Source organism: Lynx rufus, unplaced genomic scaffold, assembly GCF_022079265.1.
Source record: "Lynx rufus isolate CCGP_SWC_20201006 ecotype Redwood Valley unplaced genomic scaffold, mLynRuf1.p SCAF_7, whole genome shotgun sequence".
Taxonomy (NCBI): Eukaryota; Metazoa; Chordata; class Mammalia; order Carnivora; family Felidae; genus Lynx; species Lynx rufus.
The window spans coordinates 107,000,370-107,025,623 of record NW_025814889.1 but is presented as its reverse complement, the minus strand read 5'-3'; positions in this window follow the sequence as shown (position 1 = coordinate 107,025,623).

Genomic DNA, 25,254 nt, shown 5'->3' with positions numbered 1-25,254 from the left:
TGGGAAAGGAACAAGCACCAAATGAACAATATTATTTGCTGTAAGCCACCTGGTGTGATAACTTATCCTGCCCGCACCACAGCCATTAGACCTATTGAGAAGGCATTTACTTAGTTTAGAGCATTCAGCGTGACACTGGGGACCAATGTGATTTAATATACAGCCATTCATCAGTCAATGAAGTCCACCATGAGAGTTATTCCATTCCCCTTACTCCATGCCTAAACTGATAACATTATCTATACCTTGATTGATTATCTACAGACACATAATGATATAAGCTTCCTCTCTAGTGACTTAAATTGACATCTTCTTCTTTCTTTCAAATTTTCCCATTGTGTCCTTTGAAACTCCAATCATTCTATGATTGATAAAGTCTCTACCTCCTGTCCTTAACTGCCAATAGGTTCTCCTTTGAGAATATCTACTTCCTACAGCTTACCCATTATCTCATTCTTAACCCTGAGGCTGCTTCCAGAAAATGGCTTTTCCTTTAATAAAACTCCTGCTTCTTTGAGGCTTATTCCACTGAGTTTTGCTACTTTCTATCCCTTCTGTATTTCCTCCATTTAATCCATTGACTCTTATTTTTCTCCCTAATCAGTACTGCTTTCTATCAAAGCTTACCTTTCTTAAAGTCCAGACTCCATCAACTGTTCTCTTTTAGGTCTTCTAAGTACCACATCCCACTCTCTCTGTCTCTCTTCCATAATCCTGGGACAAAAAGCCAACTGTGTATAAATATAAATCCTGGTTATGAGCTTATACTAAAGCTCGTAATCACAGCTAGAAGGAAAACTAAACAAAACAAAACAAAAACCTACAACAGAGCAGGTTTTGTTTTGTTTTTTTTTTACCATTATAAATTGAGTCTCCATATTACCTATGAATCCTGCAACATTTTACTCTTCTGTCCAGTCAAGGACTCTTTGCAATGATTTCTCTCTAAGCTTTTAAGATCTATTCAAACTCATTGTCAATAGAAAGCTTTCCCTCTTAACAGAAATGTACAGTTGAGAAATGGCCCAAGTTTACTTTTAAGAGAATCTGAATTCTTAAACTTGGTTGAGCTTATTAGGACAGTCCTGTGTGTGTGTTAAATAGTGGTGACAGTAGTTTTTTGTTTTAGAAATAAAGCATTTTATATACCACTTGAGAATAAAACTTTAAAAATACCATGAGAATAAACTTTGATCTAAGTAGCTTCCTCTTAGCTCTTACCATCAAGAACAAAATATGAGAAAAAAAATATTTTCCTGATGATTGTGAAGAAATAGTAACTACAAGTAAAATAAATTGAATTCAGGGTATGACAAGAATCCTGAGTTTGGTAACAGATGATCTGCTATAACTTCCACTGCTTTTTATAGATATTTCAGTAATCCTTAGTTTTTATTGCTAGTATTTTTGCTTCAAAATTGAAGGTTGTATTAGATTTTTTCTATCATCAGCACCCCCCCCAAAAAAATCTCTGCTTCTGTACATATGTTATTCCAAACTCATTTATTTAGTCAATTACCTAGAGAACTGCTTGCATAGGGTAGAGACCATGGGCTCTTATCCATGGGTTTCCCCATATAGGGATTAAATAACTTGAATTGCCAAAAGGTAACATTTTGGCTATTTATCTGATTGTTACTGAAGTATATTTGATATACAGAGAAACATTTTTGCCTGTGAAAATATTTTTAACTGAATTCAGCAAAAGAGGGATCTTTGAGTTTGTGGTCTTGTACTTTTTTTTAAGTGTGGATGATAAGCAGTATGTAGCTAAAAAACTAATTCGTGAACGACCATTTAGGAATATAAAAACCCTTCCTCGATTAAGCAATAAATATATCCATTATATGGTTCGCTAAAACTTGGATTTTCTTCAATGTGCTTTCTTTTCTTCAATGTGTTTTAAAATAGATGGACTATATGTTAACTAACTAAAATTTACATAAAATTTTGAAATAATAAATAAACACATATTCTAAAAAAAAAATAATGGGCCAGCAAACTGGGGGAAAATGTAGTAAGAATGGGAAGAGGGTAAAAATTAGTTTAAACCAATTAGAAAAACTAGGAAGTACAGACATATAACCAAAATTAGATATTAATAATTTATATTTTCATAATCACTGCTATTAAATATAAAGTTTAGGTATTGAAAAGAACATAAGAAAAATAAGAGCAATAAATAATCAGTAAAAAAGGTGAATTGTATATACAAGTACTAAAAGAAAACAAATACAGAATATTTTGATATAATCTACAATTAATATAAAAATTTACATCAGTGGATATATTTCAGAAACAGTTAAAAGAAAGACACTAAATGTAGAACAATACAGTCTATAATTGTATGACTTGTGTGAAGTTTGACCCCCCTGCACTGAACATTAACTAAAGCTTTCCTTCAGGTTTTCTGCCTACAACAATCTGAAAGAAACAACACTGGATAAAAAAGAGGATGTCAGGTGAACAGGTCCCAGTTTATATTGAATGAAGGTATTCTGGAGGCTATACGGAGTGTACAAGTGTTTTTAGTTTGTTTTTTTCTTTTTTAAAGAAATCTTAAACAAATGGTATCTCTAATATTGAAGAGACTATTAATACTTTCCAATCAGTAAAAAATGACTCAATTTACCAACCCTTACACATAAGTAACTCTAAGGAAAAAAAATATATAAATAAATAAACAATAACAACACAACAACAATAAATTTCCAATACATTCATAACAACAACAAAACATGGGGATAGGGGTATGAGGAAGCAAGATGACAGAATAATATACTCTTATTGTAGACTATGTGGAAAATAAATAATGAATAGGAATCAGCTGTTTGTCACATGAAGGCACTTTCTCTTTAAAATTAAGCTGGGCAAAACCTCATCCAAAAAGACTTTTCATTCTTTAAGTCTACACAAAGGATCATTGCATGTTTCCATAGTCACTCTCTAATATAGCAGTCATTACTGGATTATAATAATCCCTTAATAATTCTCTCTTTTTCAGTACACTATGAGAACCTTTAAGAAAAAAAAATGTGTGTTACTTAATTTTTCCACAATATGTCTATTGCAGTACTTCCACAATAGTAGATAATCAGTAAACACTTGATGAATGCAGTGCATAAATCGGTAACCAAGATAGAGAAAGCTCTGTTTTTAACTGAACTGACTACATCTATCTTAATGAAAATTAGAGTGAAATCTTATTTCTCTCCACCTCTGTTACACATGAGGTTCTGTATTCTATTTCTCTCTTGCTGGTATTTTCTGTTAACATTAATATTTATTCCATTCCCATTTTATTACACCACAATCCATGTCATTAATTACCGTTGTTATGTTTATATCACTAAAAAGAAATATTGTTTTAAAATGTCCAGGACATAATTTAAAATGAACCTCTGCACATATGTTATTATTGTCATTCTCCATTGGTTTAAAATTTGGCCCATGAAAAAAGTTGTGGACCCCTCAAAAGTGCCAGTATTTGGGGACTGAATCAAGACTGAAGTGGAAGCAAAGAGTAGACCTTGGGAGAAAAAAATACATGTGGAATGAATAAGTCCAAAGCACAGGGATTTAAGATTGAAGATACTGTAATAAACACAGACTATGTAGTCTCGATGTTTCCAGTTGTGTGATAGAGTTTTAATGTCAAAGATTGAGAAAATAGTGATATTTTATTTCCAATAGATACTTGACCTTGAAATGTCTACTGCATCATGGAGAGTCTTAGCCCACAGCCAAGGGCAAATATTATACTGCCAGGTCAAAGGGTTTCAACATGAGGGACCTAGCAGGCAAAAAGCCTTGCTACAGAAGGTGTATCAAGAGACAAAGGACACTAGAAATCAACCTTAAGGACTTCAGCTCAGGTAAAAACATCAATAAAATAAAGAATAATGATTATGTGATTTAATATCATTATTGACTATATTATCCTGCTATCAAAAACATTTTTCACGGTTTTTGAATAAAAAGGGTGACTGTCAAAAGTCACCTGTATGACAAAGTTATGTTTATATTTAGCTCCTTTGTGTTTGAAAACATTGTTCAGTATAGGGTAGGTTTCTCTTATCTGAACTGTTTATGAGTCACAAATTTGCTCTCTAAATCATGAATTTTAAGCAATAATCCAATAAGTTTGCATGCCATGAGACATTCCCTGGTGATGGTGAGACAATAGAAGCAAGTTAGATAGTAAGGAAAAGTCACATTTTAAGGTAAACAGTTTAGGAAAATCTCTGTAGTGATATTATATTTTCTGGAAATCAGAGGTTGACTACACTTGAAATAACATTCAAATAATAGTTTAAATTTAGATATGTTTATATTTGGAAATAAACAGAGATTTCTATAAACCTGACTTGATTAAATGGTTATAAAAATAATTCCCTATGAAATCCGTCATTTCATTTAAATCACTGTCTGTAATCTCACTCTGGAGAAAATATTTGAATATCTATCATCATTTCTTAGCCATTACTTAGAAAATAAATGTAGCCCATGGATTTAGTGCTTCCCAGAAAATGCAATTTCCAAGTACATAAAAAACTCACAGCTTTAAAAAATAAAAGGTTTTGCAAGACTATTTACCAAAAATTATAAACTACTACTTTGTAAAATTAAATCAATTCACATGTAAGATTTTGTGTCCTTAATTCTGATTTAATAAAAACACTGTCTTAAAAATATTATCGTATATTTTGGCTGATGTAAAATTTTAAATCTCAAAGGTATACTTTTTTTCACATTACTTTTTTATTTATTCAATCACCATGACTACTCACATTCAACTCTTCGCACCTGCAGGTGAATCAAAGCCAACTTCTAAGATGTTTTGGCATCTTACTTCTTCATAGGGAAAAAGAGAAAGTCAAACTGTTTTTTTTTTTTGCTGACCTTAAATTATAGCTTACATGAATAGCAGAAGATATACATACTATTTTTTTCCCTTGGTCTGTTTTAATCTCAGTGACTCTTCTCTTCATAAGACCCTACTTATAAAGATGAGTTGGATATACAAAAAGGGAAATAATTTTGCTGGTGCTTCAGGACCCATTGGCTGGTCTAACCGTAATAAATTGTGGCATATCTTTTATGATTACTTATAGTAGATGACTGAATAATGCCTTCATCATATATTCCTGAACTGTTTAAGTAATCATGTCTGCTATTGTAAGCTTTATCTGAGACTAATGGACTGCAATGTGAGTTATGAGTCCTCAATTGAAGCTCTTGCTATAATATGATACTTAACTTTCTTGCCACATAGGTTACATGATATGTGAACATCATGAAAATATGTGTGCATGAACATATGACTATTGACTAATAATTTTGGCTTTTTTCTGAATAAGTAATGAAAAAGAAAGTACTTCATGTATTAATAACTAAGTTTATAAGTGTTACCCAATCCATAAAAGAAAACATTGTTTTAGAAAATATATGTAGTTTAATTGATTATGTGAAATTAAAAGCTTGTAACTATTGGTATAAATTTATAATTACATGCATATTTATTTATCCAAGTCCTGAACACTATTACTCATCCTTTCTTTTGAATCTCTCGTTTTTAGGTGCCTGAAAATGAGATTTTTGTTAAATTTCCTATACTATTTGTCAAAAACAGATTAAAGTATGGTTTGAAGCTATAGCATCTTAGGGGACTTGATTTTTTTTTTTTAACTGCTAAAACCAAGCTGATGTGTAAAGGCATATGTTTCTAGTAACCAGATAGCAAAATGAGGTTTAAAAATGGATAACAAATTTTACTTCCATTAAATATGGTCACTCTGAGTGACGTTTGTAGTGTTTAATGTCTGGACACTTGAATGACCTTATACAAAGCTTTTGTAGACAGCGTTTTGTAGCTGACTGTAAAATCCAGGTAACACAAATAACAAATCGGGGTGTGTGGGGGGAGATGTGCCAATGAAAATTGCTAAATGTAATACGTTATCCTTGAAATAACAACAAAGGGCTGCAGTTGAAGAGGGGGTGGAGATATTCTCTTATACACACACACACAAAAAAAAGGAAAAAGTAGTAAGAGTATTAAAAAGGCCAAACTAATGGATTTTCTGAATTGTGCATATTTTAGGAGATGTAGTCAAGAAGACATTAATAGTGATATAATAAATTTGTTTTTGAGAATGGCTTTCCATATAACATTTATCACCATGAGAAAATACCACTTCTGAACAAAAACAAGTTGAATAAATGTGTTAGGCAGATGTTGAGGATAAATTTATCATGCTTTAAAAAAGATTTAATTTGCATAGTTTACATATTTAATATATTATCCTTTCAATTAATTTTAGCATAAAAGTAGTGCCTACAATATCTTGTAGAGGAAAGCTATTTATGTATTTTCTTCTTGTGAGGGAGGGTGAGATATTTTACATATATGTAATTATAGCATGAACACCTCATTTTTCATGATTCTAGGAAGACTACAAAGCATTCTCATATTACTGGAATTGAAAAAGAGGTACTATGCCAATTAGTTGACTGTCTTTCATTAAACTTCTCTGATGTTCAAAATTGTGTTTTTCAGTGAGGACAATAATTAATAAAGAAATTGAAAATACTCATCCACTTTTAAACTTGAGACTGAACCTATGCCAAGTCCATAAATAATTATAAATTAATGTTTGATTTAGCAATAAAACTTAAAAACATTTATCATAAAAGAATACATCATCATTCTCAGTGAGGGGAAACTGCTGGCGATCTGTAATGTTAACAATTAGAGCTATAATTTAACCCTGTTTTATACCATACTAGATGTTGTATTATTCATATTAATTAGATGTCTATATTTGGATGAAAACTTTAAAAATTCATTCATTTCTACTGGAACTAAGAGCTTCTATTAAATACCTTAAATATTGAACAAAGATGCTGTCATGATTGTGTTTAGATTTTCTTTGTAAAATTCAGATTATTTTCCATTATACAAGTGATGCTATTTTATATAGCAAATTTACTTCTTTTACCCTGATATAATACTATCTTCTTTAATTCTCCTCTAATTCCTGTCTTTTAATAGTACTGCCACTATGTCTTGGTTATATTTTAAAATTTTATATATATTTGACTTGTTAACGCCATATATTTGACTTTGAGTTTTTATGTAATCCCTAAATCTTTGTTTTAGTATGTTGGTTTAATAAATTGATATTAATTTTGATAAATTATAAGTTAGACCTTATTTTTCTGTTTTTTTTCTTTTTTAAAAAAAAATTTAATGTTTATTTATTTCTGAGACAGAGAGAGACAGAGCATGAGTGGGGGAAGGGAAGAGAGAGGGGGAGACACAGAATCCAAAGCAGGCTCCAGGCTCTGAGCTGTCAGCACAGAGTCCAACGTGGGGCTTGAACTCACAAACCGTGAGATCATGACCTGAGCCGAAGTCGGTCGCTCAACCAACTGAGCCACCCAGGCGGCCCTGTTTTTTTTCTTAATGTTTATTTTTGACAGAGAGAGAGGGAGACAGAGCATGAGTGGGGGAGGGGCAGAGAGAAAGGAAGACCCAGAAGCAGGCTCCAGGCTCTGAGCTGTCAGCACAGATTCCAACATGGGGCTCAAACTCACCAACCGTGAGATCATCACCTGAGCTGAAGTTGGACACTCAACCAACTGAGCCACTCAGGCACTCCAGGACCTTATTTTTCTTACCCATTGTGTGCTTTTCATGCCAAATTGGTTTTATCTTTTTTCCCCTGCTGGATTTTTCTATATGACAAAATTTTCTTTTCTTTTTTTTTCCTAAAGGTATTTAACATACACATACTATTTTCACTTAAACACAAAACACACACACACACACACACACACACACACACCAATGTGTAAACTTTCCCTGATAATAAGTCAAAGCAATTAAGATGACGCATTTCCTTTTCATTTTCTTTTTTTTTTTTTTAATTTTTTTTTTCAACGTTTATTTATTTTTGGGACAGAGAGAGACAGAGCATGAACGGGGGAGGGGCAGAGAGAGAGGGAGACACAGAATCGGAAACAGGCTCCAGGCTCTGAGCCATCAGCCCAGAGCCCGACGCGGGGCTCGAACTCACGGACCGCGAGATCGTGACCTGGCTGAAGTCGGACGCTTAACCGACTGCGCCACCCAGGCGCCCCTCCTTTTCATTTTCAACACCATTATTCATTCAATTGTTGTGACTATAATATGTGAATATAATATGAGATTACTAATTGTTTACTTTCATTCCTTTTTATGACTTATTCTTACATGTGCTTTCATTATCATGGTAATAATTACTTACTGAACATAAGTTTTCATAGTTTCATTGATACTTTCTCTCTTTCACTGATATTTTTTTCTTTCATTTTCATTTTTGATGTGCTTAAAAATTCTTTGTAGATTAAGTTTTGTATAATTTTTCAGGATATTTTATGGGTGTTTTATTTCCTCGTCCTTATTTATCTAATATTTTATCATTTTTGATTTTACATAGGGATAACAGTTCATATGGTTAAAATATTTAAATTGAAGTACTTTTTCCTTTAAACTCTACGTGAACAATATTTTTTATCACTTGGAACTAATGTTAAGCCTTCCTGGTACTCTATTATGAAAATCTTTTTGTTTTCTTCTCATATGTCTTAGCCACATTACTTTTTCCTCAAAATACACTTAGAATATCAGGATATATTTTGAGAGTGATCACATTTTACAAATTTTACTCATTATTTAGATAGTGAGACATTAAAGAGAATTTTCATCTAACTCTGGTTTCTTTTTTGGGTATTGTGTATTTCAATAATCCTGTTCTCTAATTCTAGACTATTTATTTGTTCCTTCTTTATTCTGTTTTCCATCAGTTATATTTTCTGTAACTGAGTCATTATTTACCCTTGTCTAAGGACAGTAATATTCAGGTGTTATTTGAAGTAATTAGATGTATTGAAATAATATATGCATACTTGTTAAAAGAAAGCATTTGGCTACGTGCTTGATAGAAAACTTTGAATGACTCTTCAGTGTTGATGAAGTGGTTGGGTCTGGGAACCAGACAAAGGAGCAACACAGTGCAATAGATGCATTGTCACCAGAGTCAGGCAACCAAAGAAACTGTGCCATCCTTTATCAGGTATGTGACCACAGATAAGTTACTTAAACATTTTTTTTAAATCTCTATTTATTCATCTATAAATGGAGATTACAGAGCTACATACCAAATGGATGAAAATAGTTCAGGGTATTTTTGGGGGGGAACATATAAAGAAGAGTATATAAGTTGTCCCTATAAAAAGATATATTTCATTGAATATTCTTATGTTAATATTGCATATTGAAAAATATTGCTAACTAAATTTATTCCTCTCTGAAAAATTTTTTTCTTGTCATTTTTCTCTGAAGGACTGTTTTCCTGTCTAAAAGTGCCAATACTAACAGAAGAGGAAAAAGCAAAACAAAACAACAAAACCCTCTTCCTTATTTAATCAAATAAGAAATTTGCATTAAAGACCTTTATAATTACATTCATTTCAACTTTTTAAAAATTATACAAGCATGAAGAAATAATAAAAATTAGAGATGACTCAAATATGTATTAGATAAGATGAATAAAATAGTGGCAAAAATTAGTGAATTTTTCCTTCCTAAAGTCCCTTTCTAATTCTCTATTTTTTGTTCCTATTATTAGGGTAAACACACTAGAAAAAGTTATTCCTGCTAATTGTGGACATCTGCAAATCAGACCCTGCAAATATTCCTATTCTCCTTCCTCATTTTAGGAAAATTCTCAGAATTTGTTTTCATAGAGAAGTTTAATGAGCAGGATTCCTTATCTCAATTTGATGATTATTATCAATCTAAAAAATGCATCAATAAAGAGACAATATATAATAGCTATAAATATCTAAACTTGGGGTTTTCCCAAGTGCAAAACTCATGACTAAGTGGCAATAGAGACTTGGGGTTTTGTTCTAAAGAACTGATCTAAACTCCACATCCTTAGCTGGATTCCTGCAGTATTTTCTTTGGCACTTACACTTTGAAATGTGGCAGAGCAGTTTTAAACTCGATATCTGATGGAAACTGTTGAGTGCCTAAAGACCCACAAATTGAACTGACAAAGATCCCATTAAAGAGGTCAAGAGTTAAAATTTCATAATGTTTTTTTAAAATAAGAGAGATTGACAGAATACTGACCCATCCAATTAGAAATTTGGCATAGAAAAAAGTGAGGCAGACGAGCTGGAAAAGGACCTAAAATACAAAACTAGTCCTAAAGAATTAAAAAATAATAATAATAAAATAAAAAAGGTAGATTACTTTCCAGAAAGCAAAGCCTTTAAAATTATTGAGACAATGTTTCCTTCTAACATCCTTTTTATTCTTAAATGCTGTACTTGTGTTTCTGTTATTACGTTAAATGTATTAGAAAAGTCATCATTGCCATTCTGCAAATATTTCAGTTTTCCTTCATCATCTTAGGAAATGACTACCTAGAATTTTGTTCATGGAAAAATTTAAGCAGGATTTCTCATCTTAATTTGATGGTTCCCATCATTGTGTAAAAAAAAAAAAAACCTTTTGCATCAAGAAAAATATAATATTCAATTGCTATATTGTTATAATATGCTAGTTGTACATTGTTGTTATTACTGGTGTAATAAAGTAGTGAAATCTAGATTTTCCAAGTTAAAATTTCCTAAGAGGAAGACAATGGTGAAGGTAAAGGAGATGGAGTTTACAAAGTGGTACGTGGGCAAATGGTGCCCTTGATAGTTTTGTATTTAGTAACTTTATTCTTCAGCAGAAAAATGTGGGCAGCAGTTAGGCTAACGTAAGGCAAACTTTACATTTATTTTTCATTTTTTATCTTTCTCTTTTATCTCTTTTTTGAAAACTGTTTCCATTTTTTCCTCATATTTACTTCAGTGATTTATGAATTAGTTACAAAAATGATTAAAATTAATCAATTTAGAATGTTTCCCGATTAAGTTATTAGGAATCTGCCATAGAGGACTTATCAAGGTTATAAAACTGAGTTTAAAATATTAAATGAGCTTGCATACAATGCCAAATTATATAATCTACTGGGAAGTCTTATCATACTATAAAAAAGGGATAATATTTTACAATACAAAATAATGATTTTATTGCACTGTATTCTTTTAATATTTTCCAATGAGGTTATGTGGACTTTGAAGTTAGATAACATATGGTATACATGTAATAGATTCTCCAATATTTAATGATTTAAATATGATTTTCTTTCTCTTTATCCATTTATTTTTAAATGTTTATTTATTTTTGAGAGAGAGAGATTGAGAGAGAGAGAGAGAGAGACAGAGACAGAGACAGAGCATGAGTGGGGGAGGGGCAGAGAGAGAGGGAGACACAGAATCTGAAGCAGGCTCCAGGCTCTGAGCTGTCAGCACAGAGCTCGATGTGGGGCTTGAACTCATTAACCATAAGATCATGACCTGAGCCAAACACTGACAGTTAACCGACTGAGTCACCCAAGTGCTTTTCCTTTCTCTTTAATTGGACAGCTCTCCTCAGCTAACTGCTATTTACATGGTTCCTTGTGGATAAATTATTTTATAATAAAAGCATTAATAAAAACTATCAACTTCAATCAAGTGTTATCTTTAAGAAGATAAATCATATTTTGATATAGAAAAAATCTTTATTTAAATCTTAATTGAAAGTAAAATTCAATGACATGCATGGAGAGAGAGATATGATGTATTTAATATGCCATATTTTCTTAGCATGTTATTTCCTTGCTAGTCATTCCATTGCTTCCCTGAATAATCCAAGGTCTCAATCTTTCTAAAGATTCACAAAAATAACTTGTTTCATTATTTAGATGCCCCCCAAAATTATTTTTTCAGACTTTAGTCTTTAAGATGTCATCTATGTTGAAACAAAGGCACTCTCTAACAATTATAAATAGTTTTATTTTTAAATTCTGATTTATAATTATTTTTATTCCAATGTTGAAAAGGCACTGTCATAAAAACAGCCCATGTGGAAATGTTTCTAAAGCCTGGAAAGATTATGTTCTGAACAGAAACTAATGTGTAACTGAGGTTAAAATTACACTACTTCCCCATAAACCTTGTCTTTCAAGTTGTCATGTTATGTCTCAACTTTGCTTTTTTTTTTAATTTTTAAAAACTTTTTTATTTATTTTTCAGAGACACAGTATGAGCAGGGGAGGGGCAGAGAGAGAGGGAGACACAGAATCCCAAGCAGGGCTCCAGCCTCCGAGCTGTCAGCAGAGCCTGATGTGGGGCTCCAAACCACGAAGCGTGAAATGGTGACCTGAGCTGAAATCAGCCACTTAACCAACTGAGCCACCCACGTGCCCCTCAGTTGTGCTTCTTAAAGATAGATGCTTTTGTTTCTCTACTGCCATATTTCACTTACTGTGTTATGTGGTCATAAACAGACACTAAAATATAAATGGAGTAAAAACCTCGTATTTTCTCCCTCATTAATAATCCTCCAAACCATAGTTTATTTAAATTATTCCAAGCTTATAACACCCTTGTTATATAGAATCTGATCTGACAGTTCAAAAGGTACTTACACCACCTCTCTTCAGTTATTTCTTTACATGAGAACTTTATAGAATATGCTGATTATAAATTTCAGTAGAAAATCACTGTTTTTATTTTTTTTTTTTTTTTTAATTTTTTTTTTTTCAACGTTTATTTATTTTTGGGACAGAGAGAGACAGAGCATGAACGGGGGAGGGGCAGAGAGAGAGGGAGACACAGAATCAGAAACAGGCTCCAGGCTCTGAGCCATCAGCCCAGAGCCTGACGCGGGGCTCGAACTCCCGGACCGCGAGATCGTGACCTGGCTGAAGTCGGACGCTTAACCGACTGCGCCACCCAGGCGCCCCTACAAGATTTCTTTCTTTCTTATAGCTAAATTATATATAATGCATATATATTATTATGTAATTGTATTATATTGCATTCACACCAACAGTTCAAGAAGGTTCATTTTTCTCCACTCCTCAATACCTGTTGTTTCTTGTGTAGTTGATTTTAGCTATTTTGACAGGTGTGAGGTGATATCTCATTATAGTTTTTATTTGCATTTCCCTGATGGTAAGTAATGATGAACTGATTACTTTGGATAGTAGATTACTTTGGATAGCATAGACATTTAGCAATATCTGTTCTTCCAATCCATGAGCATGGAATGTCTTTCCATTTCTTTGTGTCATCTTCAAGTTATTTCATTAGTGTTTTATAATTTTCAGAATATAGGTGTTTCACCTCTTTAGTTAGGTTTATTCTAGATAACATCATTTTTGGCACAATTTTAAATGTGACTGTTTTCTTAATTATTCTTTCTGTTGCTTCATTATTGTGTATAGGAATGTAACAGATTTTTGTACATTGATTTTGTATCCTGTGGCTTTACTGAATTCATTTATCAGTTGTAGAAGTTTTTTGGTGGAGGTTTTCAGTTTTTCTCTATAAAGTATCATGTTATTTGCAAACAGTAAATTTTTCCTTCTTTACCTATTTGGATGTCTTTATTTCTTTTTGTTGTCTGATTGCTATGTCTAGACTCCAGCATTGTGTTGAATGTAAATGGTGAGAGTGGATATCCTACTCATGTTTCTATCCTTAGGGGAAAAGTTCCCAGTTTTTCCCCACTAAGAATGATGCTAGCTGTGGGTTTTTCACATACGGCCTTTATTTTGTTGAAGTATGTTTCCTCTAAGCCTACTTTGTTGAGGTTTTTTGGTTCTTTTTAATCGTGAATAGATGCTGTATTTTGTCAAATGCTTTTCCTACATCTACTAAAATGATCTTATGGTTCTTATCCTTTACTGATACAAGGTATCACACTGATTGATTTGTGAATATTGAATCACCCTTGTAACCAAGGAATAAATCCCACTTGGTCATGGTAAATAATTTTTTAATGTATTGTTGAATTCAGTTTGCTAGTATTTTGTTGAGAATTTTTGCATGTATGGTCATCAGGAATATTGGCCTGTAGTTCTCTTTTTTAGTGGTGTCTTTATCTGGTTATGGTATCAGGGTAATGCTGGCTTCACAGAATGAGTTTGGAAGTTTCTTTCCTTTTATATTTTTTGGAATAGTTTAAGAATAGGTATTAACTCTCCTTTAAATGGTAGAATTCACATCGGAAGTCATCTGGTCCTGGACTTCTGTTTGTTGAGAGTTTTTGATTATATATATATAATTTTAAGAGAATATTATAAAAAATTATAAATATAATATATATATAATTATATATATAATATATATATATATAATTTTAAGAGAATATTATAAAAAAACTATATACTATATATATATATATAGTGGTGTTGGTTGTTACTTCTCCAAATCTGCATTTTTAAACACCTATTAAAATAAAACATATTGGCTATGTTTCAAAGACAGCTCTTACATAGGATACATGTGTAATATTCTCCTTTCTGAAATGTTTTTATATTTGATAGCTATAAGACTAAAGTAGTTACATTCAATATATGTAAGTGAAAAGGATCCAGAGATTACAAAGTCACCAGTATATGACAAAATGAATTACTTTAATGAGGTAACTAATTTTATGAAGTACTATCAACTATGGTTTCGTGTGAATATCATTATTCATTTTTCTATACTCTTAAATAGATGTTTGGTCCATTAACTTTCCATCGCAAGCATTTTGGTGGGTATATATTTTTTGCAGTGTAAACTCCTTAGTTACTTCTACAAAGCAATTCGATACAGGCCATTGATGACATTACAATAACTGACTAGTCACTGTATTTTAGTACTTTAAACATTGATGACATAAATATAAAACTAAAATGTTGACATGAGAAAACTAAGATCTTAAAAGAGAATAAAAAAATAGAGCTAATGGGAAGTTATTTACAATTGAAAAGAAAAAATTTAAAAATGAAATGATGTAATTCAAGTCCAAGCTGGCAAATAAAAAAGACATGTTGATTTTTCTTCTATTGTTTGGTATAGTGTAAATAATTATCAAAAAGTATTCACTCATTTAAAATAGAAGCACAAAACGTGATTGGTTGGAATTCCAGTTATGGGCAATAGTACTAGTTAGATAATGAGAAGATGAGCAAAGTTTTTGGGAGTTGGGAAGGATTTATTTTTCCATTTAGGAAGCAAATCTAATTTTCTAAGGGAGAGTGATTTTTTTCATTTAAAAACAAGCAGAAACCAGTTTTAGAGCTCAAAGCAAATAGAGAAAGCTTGATCATCTACTCAATAAAACTGGGACACTTTAAGAAAAGATACATTAAATATCTGTATTTCTGAGAAAGTCAGAATTGCCAGTTTCTGATATTCAGAATCCTGCTCTTCATATACAGAGTTCCTCAACAATGACTCTATGACATTTTGCATTAAGTAATGTTTTATTTGTTTTTTTTTTTTTATTTTAGTTTTGAGAGAGAGAGAGAGAGAGAGAGAGAGAGAGAGTAGGGAAGGGGCACAGAGAGAGGGAGACAGAATCTGAAGCAGACGCCAGGCTCTGAGCTGTCAGCACAGAGCCTGACATGGGGCTCAAACCCACGAACCGCGAGATCATGACCTGAGGTGCAGCTGGCTGCTTAACAGACTGAGCCACCTAGGCACCCCTGCACTGAGTAATTTTTTGGTTATAAAGTGAATGTCTGGTACATTGTAGGATCTTTAACAACACCTTGAGCCTCTACTCACTAGTCCACTATCTACGCAAATTATGACAGTAAAAGATATGTCTACATTTTACTGATATATCCCAGGCAAATAACATTGCCCCAGTTGAGAACATTTTCATCTATACTGGGAACATAAAGCATCATTTATCCATTATTTCAGGGCACTCAAGTTTTTTCCAGTGTTTGGCTATTATGAGTAAATCTTTTTGAAACATCTGTTTACAAGTTTTTCATGGATAAAAGTTTTTATTTCTCCTTGTATACCTAGTAAAATTATAGGGGGTTATTTTGTCTGGGACATCATATTTCCAGCTGGTTTCTGCTGAGTGCTCCTCATTCTTATGTGGTCTACACAGTTTACTGCTAAATTATCTCTTATTGTCAAACTCACGACTCCTTTTTTTTTTTTTTTTGGCACTCTCTTTCAACTGCTTATGGGTTTCTCTTAAGAATGGGAGTCATTTTTGGGCGCCTGGGTGGCGCAGTCGGTTAAGCATCCGACTTCAGCCAGGTCACGATCTCGCGGTCCGTGAGTTCGAGCCCCGCGTCAGGCTCTGGGCTGATGGCTCAGAGCCTGGAGCCTGTTTCCGATTCTGTGTCTCCCTCTCTCTCTCTGCCCCTCCCCCGTTCATGCTCTGTCTCTCTCTGTCCCAAAAATAAAATAAAATAAAAAACGTTGAAAAAAAAATTAAAAAAAAAAAAGAATGGGAGTCATTTTTGTTATGGCTGATCCATGCAGTACTGTGGGAAAGACAGTGGGTTTCTCAGATCTGTTCATGTCACACTCAGGCAAATGGAATATTCCTGTTCCTCCTTTAGAACACTGAGACATAACAACTTTACTTGGCTCACTAGGCCCTTACCACCTATGCTCCTTTATTGATATCTTTCATTCTCCACTGGCTGTATTTGGGAAAAAAAAAAAAAAAACAAAATAAAACAAAACAAACAAGCAAGAAAAACCTCTTTAGACTCACATTCAACAAATGTGTCTGAATCCCTTCCCTTGCCACCACCCCAGGTCCTTTTTCAGATAGTTTTCTGGACCCAGAGCTCAGATATCAACAGTAACTGTTCTGTTACTGCTAGACTGGCTCCCTGTTCTCACCAGGAAGCTAAAGAACAGATACATCAATCTGTGATCCAGCCATTAAGAGTCAGGTAAAGGCTGGGGGGGCCAAGATGGCAGAACAACATGGAAGTTTTTTTACATCTTGCATCCATGAAATACACTCAGATCAACAATAAACAACACTGAACACCTAGAAAACTGATTTGAGGATTAACAAAACAATCTGCACAACCTGAACCAGAGAACTCAGCAGGTACGCAGCACGGAGAGGTGAACTGGGAGAGAGAGAAGCGGCAGAGGGCAGGGAGCTGTTTTTGCTTACAGAGAGAGGATGGAGACAGGGAGAGTACAGGAAAAGCCACCCCGGCCCCCTCCAAAGCAGCTGGAGAGAAAGAGGAAAAGTGGAAACAGCTGCAGGGACTGAACTAAAAAGGGAGAAAGGAGAAAGGAGAGACTGTAAATTCTATTAAGACTCTATAAACAAGGGGTGCACAGAGTCTGAGGCTCTGCAGCTCAGTACTTGGCAGTGCTCTGGTGAGAAGGGTGAATCCCCAGGAGCAGAGTGAGGTCCGGGGGGCTTTGAGCCACACAGGGAGAGGCAGTTCCCCTGATGGAAGGACATTTGGTAGAGGCTGTGTGGCCTCTCCACAGGCAAAGGTCCAGACAGACCTGGGAGAATGACCACATTCACTGGTGCTGGAACAAGGTCCTTAAGGATGAAGCCTGGTGCCAGAAGTGTGTTGTGATCTTCCATAATCAGTGAAACACTGCTGCTACACAATCATGTGAACTTTTTCTGGGGTGGGCTGGCACCCAGCCGCAGTCTCTAGGCATCGGTAGCAGCATGTCCCGCAATCATTTCAGGGTGCAGCCAGCACCTGGCCACTGCTCGGTAAGACCTTCCCCCAGAAGGTCTAAGTGGGTCAAACAAGCAGTCCCTCAAAAGTGAGAGGCTGGGAAACACAGCCGCATCTGTGATAAAACTCAGGAGGGAGGTGCTCCCTGGCAACCTGACGGCTTGGTCACAGACAGTGTAAAAGTAGAGAGCAGATGGAAGCTGGAGGCAAAGAATGGGTGTGCAATTGCTGACCAGGGAGAAGAGTTCTGATACTAGAGACTAGGTAGCTGGGTGACTCCATTTTCACTCCTCCCGTGCATGTGCATACACACCTACAAGTGCCACAACAACCCACCCCAGTAAGCGAAGCAGTGCCTGCTAGTATAGAACGGAGACGTTACACTAAGCCCTGCCAACTGGGTCAACCTTGCTCTTCAGGAACACCACAAGTCTCTCTACTTGCTTAGTTTATGAACTATAAAGTGCTTCATAGTTTGACATCTAGGGGAAATCGATGTAATTTCAATCATATTTCAGTATGTTCACTGGTCCATCTATTCAATTTTCTTTTTTCTTTTTCCTTACTTTTCTTTTTCTTGAATACAGAAAGATAAAAATTTATTTTTATTTTCAATTTTTATTAAAATATTTTTCTTTAGGGGCGCCTGGGTGGCTTGGTCGGTTAAGCGTCCAACTTCGGCTCAGGTCATGATCTCACGGTCTGTGAGTTCGAGTCCCGCATCGGGCTCTGTGCTGACAGCTCAGAGCCTGGAGCCTGTTTCAGATTCTGTGTCTCCCTCTCTCTCTGCCCCTCCCCTGTTCATGCTCTGTCTCTCTCTGTCTCAAAAAAATAAATAAACGTTAAAAAAAATTTAAAAAAAAAATTTTCTTTAATTTTGTTATTCTACTATATTTTTACTTTCTTGTAAATTTTCCAAATTCTATTTTACTTCCATCATTTCATTTTATTCTATTTCAGTGTATTCATTTTTTTCAAATTTTCAACCGTTTTCCTTTTATCTTCCCTTTTTTCCTCTAATCCATCAAGGTCCTTTCAACAACCACCCAAAACACACCTAGGATCTAACATAATTTATTTGATTTTTCTCTGTGTGTGTGTGTGTTGTTTTTAATTTTTTAATTTTAGTTTTTTACCTTATTAATTCCTTTTCTTCCTTGAAAATGATGAAATGAAGGAATTCACCCCAAAAGAAAGAGCAGGAAGAAACGATAGCCATGGACTTAATCGACACAGATAAAATAAGATTATCTGAACCAGAATTTAGAATCACGATAATAAGAATACTAGCTGGGGTTGAAGTATATTAGATTCCTTTTCTGTGGAGATAAAAGAAGTAAAAGGTAGTCCAGATCAAATAAAAAATGCTATAACTGAGCTGCAATCTCAAATGGGTGCCATGGCAGCAAGGATGGATGAGACAGAGCAGTGAATCAGTGATATAGAGACAATTTATGGAGAATAATGAAGCAGATGAAAAGAGGTAGATTAAGGCAAAAGAGCATGATTTAAGTATTAGAGAAATGAATGACTCATTAAAAAGGAACAAAATCAGAATCATAGGGGTCCCAGAAGATGAAGAGAGAGAAAAAGGGGTAGAAGGGTTATGTAAGAAAATCATAGTGGAAAACTTTTCTAACCAGGAGAAAGACAAAGCCACCAAAATCCATGAAGCACAGAGGACTCCCATTAGATTCAACAAAAACTGACCATCGACAGGGTATATCATAGTCAAATTCACAAAATACTCAGGCAAGGAAAGAAACATAAAAGCGGCAAGGGAAAAAAAGTCCTAACCTACAAGGGAAGGCAGATCAGGTGTGCAGCAGACCTATCCACAGAAACTTGGCAGGCCAGAAAGGAATGACTGGATATATTCAATGTGCTAAATCAGAAAAATATGCAGCCAAGAAGCCTTTATCCAGCAAGGTTGTCATTCAAAACAGAAGGAGAGGTTAAAAGATTCCCAGACAAAAATTAAAGGAGATTGTGACCACTAAACCAGCCCTGCAAGAAAGTTTATGAGGGACTCTCTGAGGGGACAGAGGACCAAAAAAACAAACAAACAAACAAAACAACAACAAAAAACCTAAAGCCACGAAGACTAGAAAGGACCAGATAACACCACCAGAAACTCCAACTCTACAAGCAAAATAATGGCAATAAATTCATATCTTTCAGTACTCACTCTAAATGTCAATGGACTAAATGCACCAATCAAAAGACATTGGGTAACAGAATGGATAAGAAAACAAGATCCATCTATATGCTGTTTACAAGAGACCCACTTTAGACCCAAAGACACCTTCAGATTGAATGGAGAACCATCTATCATACTAATGGTCAACAAAAGAAAGCTGTAGTACCCATACTTATATCAGACAATCTTCACTTTAAAATAAAGACTGTAGGGGCGCCTGGGTGGCGCAGTCAGCTAAGAGTCCGACTTCAGCCAGGTCACGATCTCGCGGTCCGGGAGTTCGAGCCCCGCGTCAGGCTCTGGGCTGATGGCTCAGAGCCTGGAGCCTGTTTCCGAATCTGTGTCTCCCTCTCTCTCTCTGCCCCTCGCCCGTTCATGCTCTGTCTCTCTCTGTCCCAAAAATAAATAAACGTTGAAAAAAAAATTAAAAAAAAATAAAATAAAATAAAATAAAGACTGTAACAAGAGATGAAGAAGGGCATTATATCATACTTAAGGGTTCTAGCAACCATGAAAACTTAACAATTGTAAACATTTATGCTCCAAATGTGGAACACTCAAATACATAAATCAATTAATCACAAAAATAAAGAAACTTATTGAAAATAATAAAATAATAGTAGGGGACTTCAACACCTCACTTACAACAATGGACAGATCATCTAAACAGAAAATCAACAAAGAAACAATGGCTTTGAATGACACACTGGACCAGATGGACTTAACAGATATATTCAGAACATTTCATCCTAAAGCAGCAGAATATACATTCTTCTCCAGTGCACAGGGAAGGTTCTCCAGAGTAGATGGCATACTGGAACACAAATCAGCCCTCAACAAGAACAAAAATATAGAGATCCTACTGTGCATATTTTCACACCAGAATGCTATGAAACTCGAAATCAACCACAAGAAGAAATTTGGAAGGATAAAAAATACTTGGAGACTAAAGAACATCCTACTAAAGAATGAATGGGCTAACCAAGAAGTTAAAGAGGAAATTAAAAAGTACATGGAAGCCAAAGAAAATGGTAAAACCACAGACCAAAACCTCTGGGACGCAGCAAAGGCAGTCATAAGAGGAAAGTGTATAGCAATCCAGGCCTTAGTAAAGAAAGAAGAAAGATCTCAGATACACAACCTAACCTTACACCTTAAAGAGCTGGAAAAAGAACAGCAAATAAAACCCAAAACCAGAAGAAGACAGGAAATAATAAAGATGAGAGCAGAAATCAATGCCATTAAAACAAAACAAAACAAAACAAAACAAAACAAAACAAAAAGTAGAACAGATCAATGAAACCAGAATCTGGTTCTTTGAAAGAATTAATAAAATTGATAAACCACTAGCCAGTTTGATAAAAAAAATAGGAAAGGACCCAAATAAATAAAATCAAGAATGAAAGAGGAGAAATCACAACCAACACAGCAGAAATAAAAACAATAATAAGAGAATATTATGAGCAATTATATGCCAATAAAATGGGAAATCTGGAAGAAATGGACAAATTCCTAAGAACATATAAACTACCAAAACTGAAACAGGAAGCAATAGAAAATTTTAACAGACCCATAACCAGTAAAGAAATCAAATTAGTAATCAAAAATCTCCCCCCAAAAAGAGTACAGGGCCAGATGGCTTTCCAGGGGAATTCTACCAAACATTTAAAGAAGAGTTAACACCTATTCTCTTGAAGTTTTCCCAAAAAGTAGAAATGAAAGGAAAACTTCCAAACTGTTTCTATGAAGCCAGTATTACCTTGATTCCAAAACCATACAGAGACCCCACTAAAAAGGAGAACTATAGATCAATTTCCCTAATGAACATGGACACAAAAATCCTCAACAAGATATTAGCCAACAGAATCCAATAATACATTAAAAACATTATTCACCACGACCAAGTGGGATTTATACCTGGGTTGCAGGACTGGTTGAAAATCTGCAAAACAATCAATGTGATTCATTACATCAATAAAAGAAAGAACAAGAACCCCAAGATCCTCTCAATAGTTGCAGAGAAAGCATTTGACAAAATACAGCATCCTTTCTTGATCAAAACCGTCAAGAAAGTAGGGATAGAAGGAGCATACCTCGAGATCATAAAAGCCATATATGAAAGACCCAATGCTAATATCATCCTCAATGGGAAAAACTGAGGGCTTTCTCCCTCAGGTCAGGAACAAGACAGGGATGTCCACTCTCGCCACTGTTATTCAACATAGTATTGGAAGGCTTAGCCTCAGCAATCAGACAACACAAAGAAATAAAAGACATCCAAATCAGCAAGGAGGAGGTCAAACTTTCACTCTTTGCAGATGGCACGACACTCTATGTGGAAAACCCAAAAGATTCCACCAAAAAACTGCTAGAACTGATTCATGAATTCAGCAAAGTGGCAGGATATAAAATCAATGCACAGAAATAGGTTGCATTCCTGTACACCAACAATGAAGCAACAGAAAGAGAAATCAAGGAATCAATCCCATTTACAATCGCACCAAAAACGATAAAATACCTAGGAATAAATCTAACCAAAGAAGTGAAAAATCTATACACTGAAAATTATAGAAAACTTATGACAGACACTGAACAAGACACAGAAAAATGGAAAAAGATTCCATGCTCCTGGATAGGAAGAACAAATATTGTTAAAATGTCAATACTTCCGAAAGCAATCTACATATTCAATGCAATACCTATCAAAATAACACCAGCATTCTTCACAGAGCTAGAATGAACATTCCTAAAATTTGTATGGAACCAGAAAAGACCCCGAATAACCAAAGCAATTTTGAAAAAGAAAACCAAAGCAGAAGGCCTCACAATCTCTGACTTCAAGCTGTATTACAAAGCTGTACTCATCCAGACAGTACGGTACTGGCACAAAAACAAACACTCAGATCAATGGAACAGAATAGAAAGCCCAGAAATGGACCCACAAACATACGGCCAACTAATCTTTAACAAAGCAGGAAAGAATATCCAATGGAATAAAGACAGTCTCTTCAGCAAGTGGTGCTGGGAAGACTGGACAGTGACATGTAGAAAAATGAACCTGGACCACTTTCTTACACCATACACAAAAATAAATTCAAAATGGCTGAAAGCCCTAAATGTAAGACAGGAAGCCATAAAAATCCTCAAGGAGAAAGCAGACAAAACCTTCTTTGACCTTGGCCGCAGCAACTTCTTACTTAACACGTTTCTGAATGCAAAGGAAACAAAAGCAAAAATGAACTATTGGGACCTCAACAAAACAAAAAGCTTCTGCACAGAAAACAATCAGAAAAACTAAAAGGCAATGGGAGAGTGGGAGAAGATATTTGCAAACAACATATCAGATAAAGGGTTAGTATCCAAAATCTATAAAGAACTTATCAAACTCAACACCCAAAAAACAAATAATCCAGTGAAGAAATGGGCAAAAGACATGAATAGACGCTTCTCCAAAGAAGACATCCAGATTGCCAACCGGCACATGAAAAAATGCTCAACGTCACTCATCATCAGGGAAATACAAATCAAAACCACAATGAAATAGCACCTCACACCTGTCAGAATGGCTAACATTAACAACTCAGGCAACAACAGATGTTGGCGAGGATGCAGAGAAAGAGGATCTCTTTTGCACTGCTGGTGGGAACGCAAACTGGTGCAGCCACTCTGGAAAACAGTATGGAGGTTCCTCAAAAAAATTAAAAATAGAACTACCCTATGACCCTGCAATTGCACTACTAGGCATTTATCCAAGGGATACAGGTATGTTGTTTTGAAGGGGCACATGCACCTCTATGTTTATAGCAGCACTATCAACAATAGCCAAAGTATAGAAAGAGCCCAAATGTCCATCAATGGATTAATGGATAAAGACGATGTGGGATATATATATACGATGGAGTCTTACTCGGCAATCAAAAAGAATGAAATCTTGCCATTCGCAAACTACATGGATGGAACTGGAGGGTATCAGGCTAAGTGAAATTAGAGAAAGACAAATATCATGACTTCACTCATGATACAAAACAGATGAACATAAGGGAAGAGAAGCAAAAATAATATAAAAAGAGGGAGGGGGTCAAAACATAAGAGACTTAAATATGGAGAACAAACAGAGGGTTGTTGGAGGGGTTGTGGAAGGGGAGATGGGCTAAATGGCTAAGGGGCATTAAGGAATCTACTCTTGAAATCACTGTTGCACTATATGCTAACTAACTTGGATGTAAATTTAAAAAATAAATTAAGAAAAAAAAAGAGGTAAAAAAAAATCCCTGCTGGGACCACTGCTTCTTCTCATCCACAAAACTGGAGAGTGAAAAACAAAAAAAAACAAAAAACAAAAAACAAAAAACTGAAGAGTGGACATTGAAAAGCAGTATAGGAGAGCCTTCTATTATCTAACCTATAATCGTCAGAAGTCACAGTCAAGGCTCCCAGGAAAATAACCTTCATGCCACTGTTCCCTTCCAAGACTGGCACAAAGACATCCAATTGTGCCAAAACAAAAAGAAGAAGAGAAAGAAAATCATCCAGAACCTTGGCTCAGGGGACTATCCATAATATATATTTATATTTTTCCAATTTCTGTACACATGGGAAGGGAGGAATATATTAGAATCAATTTAAATATCCCTCTGCTGAAGAAGATTTACCAAATAGCTGGGGGGTTGTGTGATAAGCTCTAGCACCTCTCTTGTAAAGAGTTAAATTCAGTGAAGGCTGGTCTATTTTGGCGTTGCAGAGCATTCTAAGTGAGGATGAAGAGTCAAGTTGCTGACAGGAAGCATTAAAGTATGTGCATTTATGGTAAAATGCCAAAAGACATCGTAGGAAAAAGTGGTGTGAATCTATATAGCACATGTGGAGGAAAAATCACTTTTATGCTTAGTTTTGTATTTATAACATTGTATTATTTATAATATTGTCTTATAATATAGTATTGTATTATTCTAATATTATGAATTTCCCCCCAATTATATAAGTTCCCACAAAACCTGTTTCTGCTCCTGCATTGTGCAGATTCCAGTAGAGACATTTAAATAAGCACTTGCCTGGAACTTCAGACATAAGTATGAGCTGGTAATATATATTTGGGAATTGTCAGCATATTGAGGGAACTTAAAGTTATGAATCAAACTGATATTACCAAGGGAGTAAGTATAGATAGAAAAGAGGTCCAAAGAATGATCCCTTAGTCACACCCAAAGGCCCTGAAGAATCCAACGTTAGAGGCACTGCAACAGGATGAAAAAGAGCCACTAAAGGATACTGAAAAACAACAACTACAACAACAGTGAAATAAAGAAAATTAAGAAATGTGGTGGTTCAGATATCAAATGAAGAGAAATGTTTCTTTGAAAAACAATGTTCTTAATTCACTTCGAGAGAGTGAGCTGGGGAGGGGCAGAGAGAAAGAGAATCCCAAGCAGG